At 46.4% G+C, this 20,623-nt stretch overlaps 1 protein-coding gene across 12 annotated transcripts in view; it reads right to left on the bottom strand.

The window, feature by feature from the left end:
- Positions 1 to 20,623, bottom strand: part of LOC129706261 (F-actin-monooxygenase MICAL3-like) — a 206,920-nt gene extending 186,297 nt beyond the window's left edge. For 4 of the 12 annotated variants that reach the window (XM_055650399.1, XM_055650403.1, XM_055650402.1 and 1 more), the window contains exon 1: positions 20,539 to 20,615. The gene's annotated coding sequence lies outside the window, so the exon portion shown is untranslated. Of the gene's footprint in view, positions 1 to 20,538 lie in introns of all 12 variants that reach the window. The other 8 variants (XM_055650401.1, XM_055650405.1, XM_055650404.1 and 5 more) reach the window with 5 other exon arrangements.

The raw sequence follows: 20,623 nt of genomic DNA, 5'->3' as shown, positions 1-20,623 counted from the left end.
CCCTGCCATGGATGCCCTCCACCGAAAACGGTGTCTGAGACGGGCCGGGAAGATCATCAAAGACCCCTCCCACCCTAACCATGGACTGTTTGCCCTCCTCCCATCAGGGAGGCGGTACAGGAGCCTCAGGTCTCGTACTAGTAGGATGAGGAACAGCTTCTACAACAACACTATCACATTGCTGAACTCGGAGTCCCGCCGATAGATTTCTCCAGTCTCTGTCCACATTGTTTGCTTATTCTGTATTTTTATTTCTATATTGCACTATTACTACGGACTGACGCTAAACAGCATTTCGTTGTACCCATACTTGTATCTGTGCAATGACAATAAAGTTGAATTGAATTGAATTGAATACATGTAAGCCTACAAGTAACAAACAAAATGCGTAGATCACCTGTGAAAAGCACATAGTTACAATACCGCTTGTTTTAGTGGTAGTTACAATACCACTTGTTTTAGTGACTGAAATTGAAATTAAATTAACTAGATCCTGGAAAACCAATAACTTTTGGCGAAAAACCAGTCCAGACATTCAATTTTGGCTTCAGCCCCAACCTACCCTTTGGGCTTCTACCCCATCCTAACTTAGTTGTGTGTTTTAGTTGTATGTGTGTTAGTTGTCTGTGTGTGATGTGTGTGTGTGTGGGAGGGAAGGAGAGAAGGGAGGGAGAGAAGGGAGGAAGGAGAGAAGGAAGTAGAGAAAGAAGGGAGGGAGGGAAAAGAGAGAGAGGAAGGAGGGAGGGAAGGAGAGAAGGGAGGGCGGGAAGAAGGGAAGGGAGGGATAGAAGGGGAGGAGATAAGGAAGGGCGAGGACCGGCGGCGGGAGCGGATGCCGGGGTCCGGGAGGACTGGTGTGAGCTGAGGCCGAGGTTTGTAAACGTTGCTCCAACCCCCGGCCTGCCCGGCCCTCCCTGCATTGTTCACCGCATCTTCCCGGGGAGAGAGGGGTGGAGCCGGGGCTGTATGCATGAAGCTCGGCAACTGGAGGGGCAGGAGCGCTGCCCCGGGACCATGAGGGAACGACCCACTTCCCCCTTCTCCATTCCACCTCACACCCCCTCCCTGTCTATCCCTTTCTTCCCCCTCCACCCCTCTACTCTCCACCCCTCTCTCCCCCCTCCACCCGGGGTAAATCTACCTGAGCCGAGAGTAGATTACTCTGGCATGGGGCCCCCTTAGGTGCGGGGCCCAATTGAGAGCAATTGGTCCAATCGGCTTAAGGCTGGCACTGTGTGTGACAGTGAGTGTGTCAGGGTAAGTGTGTATGATAGGGCATGTGTGGGGGGAAATGTGTACGTGATAGTGTGAACGTGTGTGACTGAGTGGCAAAATGTGATGGTGTGGGTGTGTGATAGGGTAAGTGTGACGGTAAATGTGGGGATAATATGTGTAACAATATGAGTGGGAGAATGTGGGTTATATAGTCTGAATGTGTGAGAACATGTGTGCGTGATAGTGGGCGTGTGTGATGGTCTGCATATGTGAGTGATTGGGTGTGGTGATGTGTGTGACAGTGTGTGAGTCTGATAGTGCACTGGAAGTGTGAATGTGGTCATGTGAGTGTCTGATAGTGGGTGTGAAAGTAAATGTGCAGCAGTGTGATAGTGTGAGAGTGTAATACTGTGTATGACAGTGTGAGTACCTGTGATAGTGGTCTATGTGGCAGTATGTGTGTGTGTGAGAATATGTGTATGTTATTGCATGTGTGAGACAATGTGTGCATGTGAGAATGCGAGTGTGCACAATAGTGTGTGTGGCAGTGTGAGTATCTGATAGTGTAAATGGGCAGGTTTGCTTGAGTGGTTGTGATAATGAGTGTGGTGGCATTAGTGTGTGTGATGGTGTGTGTGCTACATTAAAAGCACGAGTGTGGTTGATAATGTAAGTTGGTGATAGTATGAGTATATGAATGGCATGAGTGTGTTCGATAGTGCGTGTGTGTAATGGTGAATGTCTATGCAGTAGAGTGAATGTGTGTGCAATAGTGTAAATGTGTGATACAGTGAATTAATGTGTTAGCATGCTCATTTTATGTGTGCATGTATGTGTGTATTTCATCTGCAAATCTACATATGCACATGCATATATGTATATGAATTATGTCATTTGTGTGTGTGTATTCATGTGTTTGTACATTTATTCGTTCATCTATATTACTAAAAGTCTGTTCTTGACCGGTTTTGGCCATCTGTGCTGCGATTTCCGAGAGAACGCCGCCACCTACGGCCGTCATTTTTGACCACCTTGCTCAGAGCCCCCTTCTGCCGTATGTGTGCTGAGGATTTTTCCCGTAGATGAAAAATGACAGAGATATTAATGATTTTACAAAATTCCCTATTCTCTCTGCTGCCCCTGCTGGCGGCAGGGGGGAGGTACTATAAAGCCAGGAAGTGGTGTGTCTCACAGTCTCTTCAAGATGGAAGAAGGCAGACGGTCACGTTTCTCTGAGCTGTGAATAACACTGAACACATGTCTACTAAAATGGACGTGTCCTTAGTGGTTCTAAAATGCTTGCAGAATGTGTCTATTGGTTCTAAAATGTTTGCAAAAAGTGTTTATTGGTTCTAAAATGTTTGCAAAAAGTGTCTCTTTTGGTTCTACATTGCTTGCAGGTGTGTCCTCCCCCCCCCCCCCCCCCCCCTCTCCCCCCCCTCCCTCTCCCCCCCTCCCCCCTCTCTCCCTCTCTTCCCCCCTCTCCCCCTCCCCCCTTCTCCCCTCCCCCCTCCTCCCCCCCCCCTCTTCCCCCCCTCTCCTCTTCCCCCCCCCCCCCCTCCCCCCCCCCTCTCCTCCCCCCCCCTCCCCTCTCCTCTCTCTCCCCTCTCCTCTCCACCCCATCTCCTCTCACCCCTTCTCCTCTCCCCCCTCTCCTCCAGCACAACAATTGAAACTCCCATTAGTCCTGTTTCTTCCATAGAAAACTGCCCCACCGTGTGAATTTTCCTGATAATTTCCTGGAATTTTCCAGTGCTGACAATGTCTTTGTAAGTTTTGTCTGCTCAATCTCCAGTACTGGCACATGCTCCTGTAATGTGGCATCCGCAAGTGTGTCCAGTGCTCCAGCTCTGGCCACACCTACCGTTGTGCACAGTTCCTAACATGGCCTTGTATTTTATCTCTGCCAATAATGACGAGTATCCCATTGTCTTGGTGACCATCATGTTTATCTGTTCTGTTACCAGCAGGGTTTTTGAGCATGTTTCTGTATACTTCTTGGCAATTTACAGTGCATTCTCCTGGCATGTTTCAGCAATCCAAATGCATTCCTTCACTTCTATTGATAGTATTTAAATTGCCACCTTATTTAGTCGAATCAGTCTATTGATATCTCCCCCCAGCCCATCAAACAGACTGTTGATTTTGGTATAATTAGCAAACTGCTTAATCAATGTGCTCTATGTATAAGTCCAAATATTTTGATTAAAATATATTGGAGAAGGCAAGAGTCCAAGTTTCCAGCGACAGAGGAGCATACGGCATGTAGTGCTCCTATCAAGCCTATCCATTCTTCCCTTTCTCCCACGCCCACATGGGCGGAAATCCAGGGGGGACACGTCCCCTCCATGTTTTGAAAGGTGGGGGACAATCTCCCCCCATGTTTTGTAATCCGGATTTTGAAATTCAGTGAAAAAAAATCTATTAAATATCTCTGCTTTCCGCGAGACAATGGGGGTGGGACTGATGATCGAGGGCGCCGATTGGACGAGAGACGACGTCAGTCAGCAGGCATGATGGGGGGGGGGGAGGGACACATGATGATTCAGATGCGATGATTGGAGGAGGGAGGTGTCGGTCAGAGGAGGAAGTAGAGGGGCGGGACCTTTCATCATCTGACCTGGTGCTGCTTAAAATCGGCCGCGGGATCTTCCACCGCCCCGCGGTCAAATTGGTGTGTCGAGGTTCCCAATGTTGAAGCCCCCGCCGGGCGATGAAAGGCCCCGCGAACGGGCCGATTGAAGCCCCACGATTCGGGCGGACGAAGCTGCTGTTGCTGGAATTCAGAGTCGGTTACTAACCAGGTCAGCTCCCGATGTTACCGTCCACAGGGCCCATGGCTGAAGCCTTGCGTGTGTGTATGTGTGTGTGTGCAGCGGCCACCAAGAAATTGTGTGTGTGTCCCCCCCATGTTTTGACAGCGATTTCCGCCCCTGTCCCACGGTATGCCCATGTTTACATATTTTTATGGTGTATAGTTTCTATGTGAGTGAGGGGGAGTTGCATTGAATGTAGTGTGTGATTGTGCGTATGTTTTTGGTTGGATTGTGGGTGTATGTGTTGTGTGTTGAAAGCATCTGTGTTTGTATGTAGTGTGCCTTTGCAATGTGTTGTTAATGCACGTGTACAATGTGTAGATACATGTACGTGTATTCTATGTACTATGCGTATGCAGGGAGGCTGAGTGTTTGTACATGGTGCTCATATGTGTGTAATGTGTATATTAGTATTTGGGGTTCATTTACGCCTGCACAAGTGTGTAAATGTACATGTGTATTTGCAGTGTTTGTGTGATGTGTAGTATGAGTGTGATTAATGAGCTCCTGGATCTCCGAGTCACCCCCACCAAAACAGTCCTGGTTATTTGTGATAAAGAACAGAATCTCTTCTCAGGTGCCACTTAAAATGAACCAGGGCAGTCCGATGAGTGCTGGTGCCTAGACCGGGATGTTGCCATGTGCTTGTCCCTCTAACAAAACAGGTTGTTCATTATGACGAGGCACGCTGCAAGTATGCAGTAAGGAGATGGCCCTGGTTAGAGTTGGACTTCTCTTCTTTCTTGCCAGAGAGTTGTGTCCCTCACACCCTGGCATTGAGGGTGCCGATGAGAATCAGTTGCATTCCCTTTAGGATATAAACCTGACTTTTTCTTAAGGTTGGAGGTGCTGTCCTCCTTGGCCTCATCTGCAGCTTCCAGAGCTGGGGACATGCTGAATTGTCATGAGGCTTTCACTTACTCCACAAGGGGAGGTGCTGAAGTTCATTCCTTATGGGGAAGCCTGTTCTGCAAAGACAGTGTTCCTCCAGAAGGTGTACCCACCACCTTGTTGACCAACGTGCCTCGCTGAAGGTGTTGATGTTGTCATAGTATCTGAGTTCCTGAGCTACAAGGCCAGAGTGGTATTCAGTCCTGGTGATCCAGGTCCCTGGCTTACTGTAAAGTGGAGGTTCCCTGTTGTGCTGTTCTTTCTATTGTGAGGTGGCGATTTTGTATTGTATTCGTATTGTATTCAAATTTATTGTCATTGTCTCAATTTGAGACAACGAAATGAATTTCCCTTACAGGCAGTATCATAAAAAAAATCACAAAAAAATAATAAAAAATAAATAATAAATAAATAATACAACATATTAAAAATAAAATTGAAATTGAATTAAAAATTTAAAAATTTTAAAAAAGCACAAACACAAAAAGTCCACGACACAACATAACATAAATGGCACCAGGTTAGGATGGCACCATAGTCCAGCCAGCCTCCCCTCCATGTTCATCCGTGGTCGGGGCCTTCCGAGCACCCGCAGTCGCCGCCCCGGGTGGCCCGATGTTCAGGCCCTCACGCCAGGCTGGTGGAACGCCGACGCCGAACCCCGACGGTGAACATCCTCCTCCTCAGCGGCCCGGACCTTCTGATCAGCCGCCTCCCGCAGCTGGAGTCCGCAGCTCCCGAGTCCACAGGTCGAGCCGGGCAGAGTCGCAGGACCCCGCGCTGTCCATCAGCGCCGCCCGCGTTGGGAGCTCCGCAAACCGCAGCTCCATGATGTTGGTGCAGCAGGTCCAGCACTCCGGGCTCCAGACGGCGACCCCCGGTAAGGCATCGCCAGCCCTGCGATGTTCCAGCGCTGTCCCGCCGCTGCTGGAGCTCCAGTCGATCCCGGCAGGAAAGGCCGCGCCAATCCAGGTAGGTAGGCCGCTGTGGGGGGAGGGGGGGGGGGGCGAGGACGCGACTCGAATAATAGTCGCGTCCTCACCAGGAAGCGGCTGAAGTACGGTATCCCCCGCACCGTGCCCTCTTCCCCCACATAAAAACGCCAAAAAACACAAAAAAAACACACTTTAACATAACTAAATAAACAAAAAAACAAAAAGATACCGTATCCCCGGGGGCGACACAGGCTCTACAGAGCAAGGTCTTGGTCCAATTGAAGGGGGACCAAGATGATTAGAGACCAGGCGTCACTGAAGAGAATGAGGAAATAATTTACTACAAATGTATGACATTTGGATTGGAAGCACCACCATTCCTCACGGGAAAAGGAACAACTCCACAGTCCCAGGAGCAGCAGAAGGACACGTGGTGGACGGAGGGAGTGCAGGAATCTCGAAAAGCATTGAAAGCCACGACACATCCAGGATTTTCAGTGGCATTAAGGTTCAAACATCCAAGATCCCCACTCCTCTGAGAAACAAGAATGAGTGAGCTCATAATGGCCAGAAGCAGCCACTGCTTGCTGGAGGCTCTTCAAAGACCTCCTCAACAGCACTGCTGTCCTTAAAGCGAGTGCCCTTGACCCAATCCCACAGCAATTCATTCCTGCCACACTGGTCACCAATATTGATCAACATAAAGCAGGAAAGGCCTGCCACAGCTGAATGAAAACAAGGCCTCAGCAATACCCTGCTAATGTCCTAAAAAATAGTATTTGTAGTCCCTGTGACCTGCGTGGGTTTTCTCCGCAATCTCTGGTTTCCTCCCACACTCCAAGGATGTACAGGTTTGTAAGTTAGTTAGCTTGGTATAATTGTAAATAGTCGCCAGAACAGCAACGATTTGTGTGTGGGGATCACTGGTCGGCGAGTACTTGGGCCGAAGGGCCAGTTTCCGCCCTGTATCTCTAAACTAAACTAAAGTGGTGTAAGGAACAGCAGCAATCACTATTCATTTTTGACTGCATTAAAGCTTTTGATTCATTAATGCGAGTAGGAAGGTGTGTGTTCAACATGCTGTTTCCATCTTACGTTTGTTCCACAACAGTGAACAAATAATCATTCTAACCAATGCGTTTACAACAGAACCACACTTGGAAGTCAAACTTCAAGCCATTCAACCCTGAATCCTCATCGCACTCAGACGGTTACATTTACACACTTATCCAAGTCCAGACTCCCCGAACAGACACTTTATGGTGAGATGTGTTATGGGATGTGTAATGTGTGCATGTATGTAATGTGTGTGTTCATGCATGTGTACATTCATGTATGATATTTTTTGTGGAAAAGTGAATGCCTGGTGTGTTTGCAAATGTAGTGCATGTATTAGGCGGTCGGGCGGCATGGTAGCACTGCAGTAGAGTTGCTACCTTACAGCACCAGAGACCCGGTTTCGATCCTGACTACGGGTGTTGCCTGTACGGAGTTTATACATTCTCTCCGTGACCTGCGTGGGTTTTCCCTGGCAGCTCTGGTTTTGTAGGTTAATTGGCTTGGTAAAATCGTAAAATATCCCTAGTTTGTGTAGGATAGCATTAATGTGCAGGGATCGGTGGTGTGTGCAGACTCAGTGGGCTGAAGGGCCTGTTTCTGTGCTGTATCTCTAAACTAAAATTAGCGTATGTTTGCATTTGTGTGATAGTACAGCATTCTCACATGTTTGCATATTTATGTTCATGTGTGTATGTGTTTAGGCATTGATCTCACATGTATCTATGAGTGTATCTGTGTGCATGTACCTGTGTGTGTGTACATGTGTGTCTATGTGTGTGCATGAGACTGGAGTGTGTGTGTTATATGTGTCTAGTACTGAGCTGCTAAAGCAGGTACTATACTTTGAAAGGCTGATCTGGGATTAGTGTTTTGGCTCTGAGAACTGTGGTTGTCACGGTGCCAACTGACCTGGTCAGATTACTACGTGTGTGCAGTTCTAAAGAATGTTTAACACAGCATTCCCTGTGGGATCTCTCCCACCCTACCACCTCCACACTGCAAAGATTACTTCACCATTCCTGGATCTGAATACCATGGCCACAAACATCTTATTGAAAACATGGGTTAATCGTGACACCCGAGCAGATTTATCGCAGGGCAATTCGCCTAGAAATTGCATTGCACTATTTTTGAGTGAATGTGGGGCAGAGGTAAAGTCTATGCAAAAACATTCTGATTTGCTTTTGCAACACGATGTCTGTTGTAACTAAGATACAACCACCCCTTGAGGCAGTGCTTGCAAGATCCCAGCACCGTCTGAGTGAAAATAAGTTTCTTTAACACCTGCCTAATCCTGCTAAACCTATATTCTTCTAGTTATTGACCCCTCAGCCAAGGGAATTACCTGTCCTGGCCTCTCATAATTTTGCACAATTCAAATCTTTTCAGCCGTCTTTATTTCAAAGAAGACACCTTCAGCTGGGGTAGTCTCTCCTCATAATACTCTAGTACGTATCGTCAGTATTCTCCTCTGCACTTCTCTCATGCAATCATATCTGCCCCAGTGTCCAGAATTGAACATGGTGCTCTGGTTGTGGACGGCAGATCTTGCACGAGTTCCCTACTGCTGTATCCTCTGTCTCAGCTGATTAAGTCTAGAGTCTGTAACTCTACTGTAACTCCCTCTGTCACATTCTACTTCCTCGTATCCTCCTGCTTATCTCCAGCTCGGTATCAAGAACCAGTCATCAGAACACCCTGCCAAATTGTACATCAGAGGGACACTGCGAGTCCCTTCCGCTATCTTAGTTTACCATTCTTCAGCATTCTAAAATGGGAAGCACATAATACTTGTAGAGCTGTATCATGCACTCCACTAGCAATGCTGCACTAGTAAAGGGCACCATTCGCCTGCCGTATGACTTCTGCTCGACTTAATGAGTGGTGCAGTGGCGTGAGAACCAAGACACTTTCACCAGGGGGATTGGCGTCCAGCTAGACATTTAGGGAAGGGAAGAGCTTTGGTGACTGGCAGAGTCAAGTCCTGTGCAGTCAACTTGCGGGCCCTGATCCCAAGTCCAAAGGTCTCATTTCCAAAATCTTCCTGCTGCCATCAGGAGTGAGAGGGCCGAGTGTTTAGGTGGTCATCCCCTGACCTTAACCTCCTGTGCTATCATTGTGTGGTGAGGAAGCTAATGTGTAGTGACAACCACTGAAGTGATACCACTGCACGGCACATGGTCAAATAAGGTCAAGGCCATGTGTGAAGTGGTGTATTTTGTGTAAAACCAGGCCTGGTTTTACCCAGTAAATGATAAAGCCTTGGGAGTATTGTAGGACAGAGGGACCATGGAGTACAAGTATATAGTTCCCTGACAGTGGCAGCAAGGTGGTGAAGAAGGCGCATGGTAAGTTGGCCTTCATGAGATAAGGAAATGAGTACAAGAATTGGAATGTCATGATGATACAGCTCTACAAAATGTTGTGGAGACACCGCCTGGAGTTACAGCATATGTGCAGTTCTGGTCGCCCCAGCTAGAGGAAGGAAGTCACTGAGCATGAAAGGGTGCAGTAAAGATTCACAAGGCTGTTAATGGGACTAGAAGGCTTGCATTGTAAGGGGACATACTGTAGAAACATAGAACACTGGATAAGCACTTATTTCCCCCTGGAAAATAGAATCTCGAAAATCAAGAACCACTGAGGTTGCAACATTCCCTACACCTCTGTCACCTGTGTGGAAGGAACTTTGGAGCCCAGATTGATCAAATCACCCACCCTCCGTAAACATCACAACACTTTAGACTAGATGTCATAGTTTTACTGGATGAGTGAGGAATAGCAATATAAAACCATATATCATGAAGGCCATAGATAGAGTGAATGGTCACACAGTTTTTCGCAAGGCTGGGGAGTTTAAAACTAGAGAGTCTAGGTTAAATGGAGAGGGGAAAGATTTAAAGGGGACGAAAGGCAATTTCTCTACACAAAGAGTTGTGGGCATATGGAACAAACTGTGATAGAGGTAGAGGTGGGTACAATTACAACATGTAAAAAACATTTGAACAGTACATGGGTAGGAAAGATTTAGAGGGATGCAGTGCAGGCAAATGGGACAAGCTCAAGAAGGACTATTGGTCAGCATGGACATGTTGGTCTGAGGCGCCTATTTCCATGCTGTATAATTCTATGACTGATGAATGTAAAGTCAACAGATGAGCTCCCGTCTGCATGCAGGTAAAGCAAGGCACACACCTCAGATGCTGCAGGGAAGAGAAGCTTGAATCCTTGCACCCCTGGTTGTTGGGTACCGCTCATTCCTCCTCCACCCATGACTCCTGTGGTTGCTGATGCTCAACAGCCTCCACACTAGAGAAACCTTGCAGGTGCTCCAACTCTCCCAGTAACAATAGGAACCTGTATTAACAGGTCAGCACCAGAGCCTCTTCCTCTGAAACCCACAAAACTCAACAAAAGATCTATCAGGAGCCTGTCCATACAGAGAAATTTACCGTCCTGATTCCATCCTGCCAAGGGTCTGCCGGCTTCATGAGCAGTACTCCATCCAGGATGGAACGGAGCAGTAGCCCCAATCTTCCAGGACTATCTGCCACTGGCATCAGCATGCAGCATTACATGGGAAGGGAACTCTCACCTTCCCACCAACGCAGGCCACAACTTCATCGGCTTACTGAGTGCGCTGTTGGACATACCGACGTCTAACACAACATAAAACTACTAACGAGCACGTCCATGAGAGTAAGAAATGCAACTGCGCAAATCAGGAGTAGCAGAATAACAATTATGCTCTCAATATTAGCAAGACCCAAGGAGCTGATTGTTCACCAGAAGGGGACAACCGAGGATCAATGAAGCTGTCTTCGAAGATGGTAGAGAGGATCAACAACTTCAAGATCCTGGGCATGCACATCTCTAAAGATCTCACCTAGGCCCAGCACCTTGATGCAATCACAAAGGAAGGTCATAAACTAGCAATGTTACAAAATTTTGAGATTTAAAAAATCAAGTCTGCAATTTATCCCATCAGATAAAGCATAACAATAAGTTTAATTTTACTTCGGAGTCACGTGAGTGATTCCGTGAAGAAGCCCGCCCCAGGACGCATTGCGGCATTACGTTGCGGCATGCAAAGCGGCAGGCGGGAGACAGGGTTCCCGCAGAAACGAGAAAAACTAAAGTTTAGGTAAGTACTTACCTTTACTTTTACAGCCCCTTTGCGTCTGCTTGTTTTCCCGCAGGGCGTGCAAGCGGCCCCTTGGACTCCGCGAGGAGTTTTCCGTTCGCGGGAGGGGAGGCGTACCATGGATGGGAGCTGTGCCGGTGCCGGTAACACTCCACAGGGGCGACATCCAGAGAGCGCAGGAAGATGGCGCTAGCACTGCGTTGGGGTTCCCCTCAGTCCTCGCTCGCCCTCGAGTACTGTCCAGGTGAGGCAGGCAGGCGGGCGGGAGGAGGCTTCCGACATTTGCGGAGCCGTTAAGGGGACCCACTGTGCAGTGCTGCCGTGAGTGCGCTGCAGCCCGAGTGCAGGTGAGCAGCAGCCCGAGAGCAGAGAGAGAGAGAGAGAGCGAGGACCGCTAATCAGCGCCCTGCTCCCGACACTACACCAAGCCCGTCAGCATCAGCTGCGGGCTGGGAGGGAAATGCTGCACCTGCCTGCTCGACGAAAGGACGTCTTTGGGCAGCAACAGGCGGTAGGACCGCTTAGCGGGCGGTCCACAAACCCGACACCGCGACCGAGCCAGCCCGCTAATGCCTGAGCAGCGGGCTCGATGTGTGTAAAACCCGGCGGTGGAGCCAACATCGGACTGGGACGTCTCTCCACCCAGGAGGGGGAGAGACAGCCGCCTGAGCTGCAGGAGCGGCTCTTGGGCGTTGCAAAGGTGAGTTTGCAGTTGTGTTTTATTACAGATTTCAGGAACACAACGCAAAAACTCGCAAAGAGGAACTGCCCCGCTCCAACTCTACCAGCGGGGCAGCAACCGGCGGCAGCGTCGCTCGCAGAGCGTTTTTCGCTATCCCTGAGACCGAGCCAAGCCAGTCTCGCCAGAGCCTGCACGGCGGACTGGGAAAGCGGCCAGGAAGCCAAACGGCCGGTCATCTCCGACTCGTCGGAGGGGGACATGTCTCTACCAAAGCAGAGAGAGACAGCCGCCTGAGCTGCACTTAGCAGCTCCTGGAGGAGAAGGTCCACCGGGAACAGCAGCGCTCCTGGCGAGACAGGACAGGCACCTCCTCCATAGTGTCGTGTAAGGCACTGCCCTTTGCTACCCTCATACCACGGGTTGGAGCAGGAGGCTAGCATTGGTGACCAGGGCAGGGCTGGTCTGCAAATGGGGCAGGCGGACAAAATCGGGAGTATGCATGAGGTGCAGGATCAGGAACAGCTGTTGGGTATGGTGGACCGCTTCGTAGCAACCCCGCGGGCTGGAGCACCGCCGGAGCCAGAACAATGGCAGCCAGCACAAAACGCTACTAAAAAAGGTGCTCTCCGAAGAACTGCAAGAATATACAGCACCAGAGAACTGTGAGGGCCTTAAGGGGAATAAGCCTCAAACAGCAAAATCTGCGATTGTGGGGGCCCTTATGCGGGCATAAAAACTCAAGCTACAGCGGATCCGAAGACTCCTGACGTCAGCTATCACAGTCTATGCTCGTTCTGTGGAGATAACGAGATGAACACATACCACCAGAAAGTGCTGGTATTAAGGTGTACCACACAGTTCGAACTAAACAATCTCAGAAGGGAAATATAACACCTGCCCTCAATCTCAAAAAATTGCAGGCTTGAGCAAAAAGCTGAAGGAGATGGAAGAGGCATCAAAAACCTTCGGCATCATGAGGGCAGGCCCCGGGACGAGCAAACCATGACTTCCGATACCCAAGCAGCAGCACCTCACGGCATCCACCAGTCGATGTCAAGAATATGGGACTGGTGAACGCATGGGGCCGCACTATCCCCAAAGATCTTTTAGATCAGGGCCCGCCGCGGACCCCCTGGAAAATACGCCTCCCCCCAACGTCGCCAGCACGTCCTCAGAACAAAAGCACTCAGAAAACAGAAAACACAAAACCGCCAATAACCATGGAGGTAGGTGGGTCTGGTTCCTACCAGCATATAGAGCGCTTTCTTGGACTATCTTGGCTTTCATATTAATTCAGTCCACGTAACTATAATGTTGCCAAGAGACAACATAGTTGAATTGGCACAAACAAGCAACAAATTAATGGTCAAACTACCAACTACTCGACAAATAACAGAGTAATTGGGGGGAAAAAATGGTACCATTTCTGTCTACATGATTCAGATGTTAGTATCAAAAACAACATATAGGTTGTCATTGAGCATCTCATGAAGTTACCCACTGAAATAATATCAGAAAGACAGTGGGGTTACCACTTATACTGGGCATTAATTATCTAAAAAATGTTCGGGTGAAATTTATGAGTTTTAAGCACTTGCATGTATGGGTATAAATAGACTACACTATGGAGGTGGCCTATATTAACCATATGGCAGCATAAAGTCGGTATCATATGACAAGTTGGTCAAAACAATTTGGCAATGGTATATCCATAGAGGTATTGGACTATCAACAACTTACCTGCCCGGTAAGCAAAATACAGTGACAGACACCAGGTCACATAATATTAAGGACAACATCAATTAGATGTTTTCATATAAAGTTTTCACAAAACTATCAAGCCATATGATGCAACAGATATGAATGCATTTCATTGTCTCTGTACTGCACACTGACAATGACAATTAAAATGGAATGTGAATCTGATATCAATTATTTGCATCAATGCTATATCACCAGGTGTTCGGGGATGTCCTATGTATGTCGCGGGGGAAACCAGACCCTGGGGCAGTGGAATCCTCATTAAAAAAAAAAAAAAAAACAAAAAATTTCCAGCAGAAAGCTTGTCAGCTATATATATTAACTTTTCTGACCTATAGGTCATGTTGTCATTCAACAATGTATTTATAATATTGATAGACAAATGCGTTCACGCTGCATTGGTGAAATTAATTTTATGTATTTTTTCCCTTCTGCCTCACCAATCGAGAACAACGCACAGTACAAAAGGATTCTGCTTCAGGTATTTGACAGTACCTGACGGACTTACGCAGCCATTGTTTCACTTACGCCATGACATGGTTGTTGGAACTTGGATGGTGTTTTCCAGTACCCAGAATTATTAACAATCGGAGCCGGGCACAAATCAACTGTGCCATGAGAAAATAAGCTCCTGAGCTGCAGATTCTGCGCAAGCCTCTGGGACTGGGATTGTTATACTGAACAATCGACACCATGTCAGCATCCTTTTGAACATCCACTGGACTACAACACTTGTCCAGCATCAAGAGAAGTGCTGCAAGGATACAGGGAAACCCTACTCATCCGATACAGGTACTACAAACTGGAATTCCTGGAGAACCTTCATCACGATGAAGGATTCGGCTACAGTACCATCAACACAGCTAGAATTGCCCTGACTGTTCTTTTTCAAAACAGCTACAGGACAACAGGTATGGGGTCACTGGCTGGTGGTAAATTTGAAGGGTATTAAAACTCTAAAACCCTAGACCAGGTACACCCATATATGGGATGTCACAATGGTTAACCATACTTCAGGGGATACCCACCAGCCAGAGCCCTAAACCTGAACCTTCTATGCACTAAAAACATATGTTGAAGGCACACGGAGCAGCACAGAGGGTCCAGTCACTACTCCTATTTCAACTGGACACCATGCTCACAGCTTCAGACCAGATCTCTATCATTTGTCCAGGGAATGGTCAAACCAGACCAGGAACACCTTATCCAGTCATAAAACCCGGGCTTACCCGCCAGAAAACACGGTAATGTACCAAGACCCTATTACCTTACATAGACACAACCTAATTATGCGAGGGAGATGAAAAGCCTTGTGGGTTGGTCACAAAAAACCTTGTGGTCGGGTAACAAGCCTTTTTTGAAATGGCTCAAGCAGGTTAAAGCTCCTGGGATAAAACTAACATGTCAAAGTTGTCATCCCACAGGAGAAGCTTCCACGTCAATGGCAAAAGAATGGACGTGCCTGTAAACCACATCCTGGCTCCAGCAGAATAGTGGGGGTAAAACGTTCAGAGAAATAATTTATTATAAACTGTTGACAAAACCTGTTTTTTATTTGCAGGAAAGATTCCAATCTGCAAATATTCAAATTAGCCAAGGGGAGCATTTAAATTTCTTCAGTGTTGTTGTAAAAATACCATTGTTTTTCTATAAACAGAATCATTGGTTGGTTACGATAACACACTTCCTCCCTCAAAGACTTCGGCAGTGAGTGTAGTAATAACTGTTACACGGTTTGAAATCACAGAGCTTTGAAATCTTCACGGAATCACTCACGTGACTCCGAAGTAAAATAGTAAGATTAAACGAGAACTTACCAGTTTGAAGTTTGATCTGTATTTTATGAGGAGTTACGATGAGGGATTACGTGCCCTCCGCTCCCACCCTCATTACATGGATCAAACTGATAAATTGATGTCTCTTTATTCTTTACTATGTTACTTCAAATCTTGTGTCTATCTGTGATTCCACACCGCTGCTTTGAAGTATGCCGCAATGCGTCCTGGGGCGGGCTTCTTCACGTAATCCCTCATCGTAACTCCTCATAAAATACAGATCAAACTTCAAACTGGTAAGTTCTCATTTAATCTTACTATTTGACACCAAATTCACTTTCATATCTCAAGTATTAAAAAAGTTATGACCATTTTCATACTCGGAAATTAGCATCTTGTTCCCTATTGATTTTCAATGGACATTACAAAAAAGCTGTGATCTTGGATAGTCAAACGCCCATTTCTTAAGGAAAGATTAACATTTTTAAATAGCCTAAGTGTCCAAAGATTATTCACAAATAATTCACAATATAACATGATTTTTATATCTAATTTACATTAATTTATAGGCCAAATGGAAGGAATTTAATGTTCAATTGCTGTAAATAAATGCCCATTTAAATCGGCTTTCTAGTGGGTTCATGTGGAACGCGCTGGTTTAGAACGTTGACATCGCGCTGGATTAGTGCCCTCAAATGCCGAGAAAAATACTGCGGGATATAAAAAGCCCAAAATGAACTATTCGTTATAGATAACTTGATATACAGGGTTATATATATGCCCCATTTAATGTAAAAATAAGGTACATACCTTTAATTGTTTGCTTTATAAAACCCTGGGGCTGCGAGAGGTTGCGAAATCAGAGAGTAATTTTAAAACTATTATAACTATATTATCGAGGCCTATAAAACTAATAATACCTTTTGCGACCGGGTCTTGCAGCGATTTTTCGTTAATGATTTACTAGGCTGAACATGTGCGATTAGTACAGCCTAGTAAAAAATCGCGTTTTAAACCCGCCCCCTCCAAACAGCGCCAAAATCGCCGACATGGCTGAGGGCAGATTCCCAATGACGATTCAGGTAGGTTTTGTAACATACCTACATAAACACTTTGTCCTCTAAGTTTGGAGATTTGGTATGTCTTCAAATACTCTATTGAATTTCTACATGTGTACGGTAGAGAGCATACTGATTAGTTGCAACACGGCCTGGTTCAGGAACTCGAACGGCCAAAAACAAAGGAGACTAAAGAAAGTGGTGGACATTGCCCTGTCCACACCATCAATGGGATCTACAAGAAATGTTGCCTCGAGAAGGCAGCCAATTTCATTCAAGACCCACACCACCCTAGCCATGCTCTCATCTCATCTCACTGTTACAATTGGGAAAAAGGTACAGGAGCCTGAGAACCGTTATCTGCAGGTTCCAGGACAGTTTATTTCCATGAACCATCAGGCTCTTGAACCACCGTGGACAATCCTAAACACAATCTACTTCACCACCAAAATACTGTGGACGTTATATATGTTGCACTACTTTCTTGATCTGCACTATTATGATCTGGTTACCCAGCATCACTAATAATATACTGTACAATTCTTTATTCTACATTTATTTGTTGTATTTTTGTGTTATTAGGCATGCAAAGCTGCAGTAAGTAAGAATTTAATTGTTTTGTTACCAGCACACATGGCAATGTAACACTCTTGGTTCTAGGAGTAGGCCACGCTGCCCATTCATGCCTGCTTCACCACTTAATAAGATTTGATTGTAACTTCAACTTCACATTTCCATCTAACCTTTCATTTCTTTGCTTATCAAGAATTAATCAAGATTCAATTGTCACATGCACCAATTCAGGTACAGTGAAACCTGACCTGGCCTGAAAGTATTCAGAGACTCTGCTTCCATTGCAATTTGAGGAAGGAAGTTCCAAAGATTCAGGACCCTTTGGCTTACCTTCATCTTAACTAGCTGACCATGCTGCCTTTAAACCGTGACCTCCAGTTCTGGTGTGTAGGGGAAGAACTGCAGATGCTGGTTTATAATGAAGATAGACACTGAAGAAAAGGAATAGGTGACCCCGTCTGAAGAAGGGGTCCGACCTGAAACATCACCTATTCCTTTTCTCCGGAGATGCTGCCTGACCCGCTGAGTTACTCCAGCATTTGTGTCTACCTCTAGTTCTAGGTTCTCTTACAAGCAGAAACACCCTCTCCATATCTGTTAGTGTCAATCAAGTCTCCTCTCACTCTGCTAAACCACAGCAGATACAAGCCAGGCTGCCCAACCTTTCTCAATGAGACACTCTTGCCCCCTGGCACTTTAAAATAGCCAATAGCATTTTGCTAGCTTTCTTAATGAATTAGTGTATCTGCAGTCCAGCATTTTGTGAATCATTCACTAGGACACTCACAGTTCAGAGATCTGCGATCTCTCACATTTACATAAAATGCTTTTTTTTTAATCATCATTTATCATCAAGTTTTCCCATGTTAAATTCCCTTTGCTGGCTCCTTGCTCACTCACCTCACCTATCGATATCTCCCTGTAGCTGCCTCATGTCCTCATAGTTTACTTTCCCACTCTCTTTGTGACATCATCACTGGTAAAACAAAAATGCCTCATCTGCTTGCTGCAGGCTAGTCAGTGTCCTAGGGAGAAACCCCAATGGATGGATGGAAGCTGGAGCCCATGAATGTCCCTGGGACAGAAACATGTGCCCCTGGGTGAGCTCCCCAATGATGAACACATTGTATGATTCCAAAGAAACAAATATACATTCAACATAGAACAGCACAGTAACAAGACCTTTGTCTACAATGTCCATGCTGAACATGATACCAAGTTAGACTAATCTCTTGCACGTGATCCATATCCGTCCATTCTTTGCTAATCCATGTGCTTGTATGGCTCCGCACCACCCTTGTCAGCGTGTTCCAGGAATCCACCAATTTCTGTGTAAATATGCTTGCCCCTCATATCTCCTTTAAACTTTGCCCCTCTCACCTTCTCTCCAGTTTAAAAAAATATATTTCTTCCTTGACTTCAGATTGTCTGCCATCGTTAATTTTTCTCATAATTTTTATATACTTCTATCAGGTCTCCCCCTCAGCCTGCAATGCACCAGAGAAAACAACCCAAGCTTGTCCAACCTCTCTTTTAGCTAAAACCCTATAATCCAGGTGGCATTCTGGTAACCTTCTTCAAAGCCTCCATATACTTCCATTGATGGTGTGATTAGAACTGCATAATAATTCAAATGTGGCCTAACCACTATTCTATAAATCAGCAGCATGCTCTTAAAGGTCTTGCCAAAGAAATAAAGAAAAATAATGAACAACTTAGTCTAATGTAACTTTTCAGTTAAGGTTTGTGATACCTGACAAATGCTACTCTGGATGTGGTAACATGTAGAAACAAGGAACTACAACTGCTTGTTTATGAAAAAAGAGACGCAATGTTGGAGCATGGCAATGAGTCGGGCTGCATCTATAGAGAACATAGATAGGTGATGTTTTGGGTTGGGACTCTTCTTCAAACAATCTAATTAGTCTGAAGAAGGGTCCCAATGTGAAACATCACCTGCGCCATGTTCTCCGTAGTCGATGTCTATCCTCTGAATTACACCAGCACTGTGTCTGGATGTGGAAGTCTTGGCTGGCATAAAGCTGATACATGTCGAGTGTGGCAGGGTAAACCAGCCCCTCGGCTCGATAATTCATGCAGTGCTAAGAGAGAGGGGTCAGTGATCGTGGTACCTGACCTCCAGTCTGTTCCGCACTTCTGCGCAAGATAGCCAATATGTTAGCTGAAACTGCCAACTTGACACTGGCACCTATTTGAAACCTTGGGTCAAGACTATGCCATGTCCTATTTTGAAGGCAGTTGTCTTGCATTGGAAGCAAGGGAGTGGCTGGAAAAGGAAGGATAGGAAGGCTGTGCTTATGTGCTGACCTTGACATTGATCGTTGCCATCTGTGGAATCTGTCAGCGAGTGTGTGACACACACACACACACACACACATACACACACACACACACACACACACACACACACACACACACACACACACTGATTGCAATGGTCCAAGGGATAAAATTAGATTCAGATTAGTTTATTGCACATACATCAGGGCGCAATAAAATTCCTTCTTGATGTGAAGTTCAGAGAGTAAAGTGTGTACATAGAGTAATGATAAATACAATGGTAAGCACAAGGATGAGTGCAAAACAGCAGAATGGTGCAAGACTGTAGTGCATTCAGAAGCAGTGCAAACCAATGTTAAAGTACAATAACGGAATGACTAAATGAGATACAGTTATGAGTAACAGTATGCAGCAGCTCCTCGGGGAAGGGGGTTAGAAAGAGGTTGATTGGTTCAGGGGTTTGAGAGCAGTGGGGAAGAACCTGTTCCTTAGTCTGGACTTCAAGCTCCTGTATCTTTACTGGAAGGTCGAAGAGTGAAAAGGGAATGGCCAGGATGACAGGCACCCTGAACACTATTTCCAGCATTCCTGATGCAACACACCATAAAGGTGGACTGGATGGAGTGAAATGACAAGCCTATGATGAACTGGGCTGAGTTCAGCTCTCCCTGGGGGTTCTAGTGGTCAAGAACAGAGCAGGTGCCATTTCAGTCTGAGATGCATCTCCTCAGAATATTTTCTATGGTGAATTTGTAGAAGTTCCTCCTGGACATGCCTGATATTCTCACATGCCTAAGGGGCTTTCATTCAGTGGAGAACAATAGAGCAAGATGGAAAACTATATATGCATGATATGACTGGCAAAAGGAGCAGAGGTGAAAGTGGGAAGCTGCATTAAGCAACTGTGAGAGGATGTGAGTAAGTGGACCATCTGTGGCTGCTCTGAATGTCAGGGTGGAGGAGGCAGCTCTAGCACAGACGCTGGCTGGCCGCAGTTGCCATGGCTACTAAAGACGTCATCCACCTTATACACCACTCCTCTGAAATACGCCTGCGCATGGATGGATCCCAGTATATTCCCAAGGGATAATCTGTGAGTAGGGGTCTACCTTCTCCTCTTTCCCCTCCCGGCCTCCATTTAGCCATTAACAGTGCAGGCCCTATTACATTGAGTGCACATGGGCTAAATGCTCACCAAACTCATCAGATGCCAAAACCCCCACCTCACGCCCACATCCTCAGCCACTGAGTTCATTCTCATTCTTAAATTGGTCTAGAATTCGGACATGTATCACAATGAAAGAAGCAGCTTTGAAGCACATTCTTACCCATGATCAGCTGGCTCTTGGGTTGGTTACTGTACTCTCCCCTGAGAAGATCCTCAGTAAGCTGCTTGCGATCAGACTATTCTGA

This window comes from Leucoraja erinacea, chromosome 19, assembly GCF_028641065.1.
Source record: "Leucoraja erinacea ecotype New England chromosome 19, Leri_hhj_1, whole genome shotgun sequence".
Classification (NCBI taxonomy): domain Eukaryota; kingdom Metazoa; phylum Chordata; class Chondrichthyes; order Rajiformes; family Rajidae; genus Leucoraja; species Leucoraja erinaceus.
Note: the sequence above shows the minus strand (reverse complement) of the source record. Positions and strands in the feature narration are given on the sequence as shown.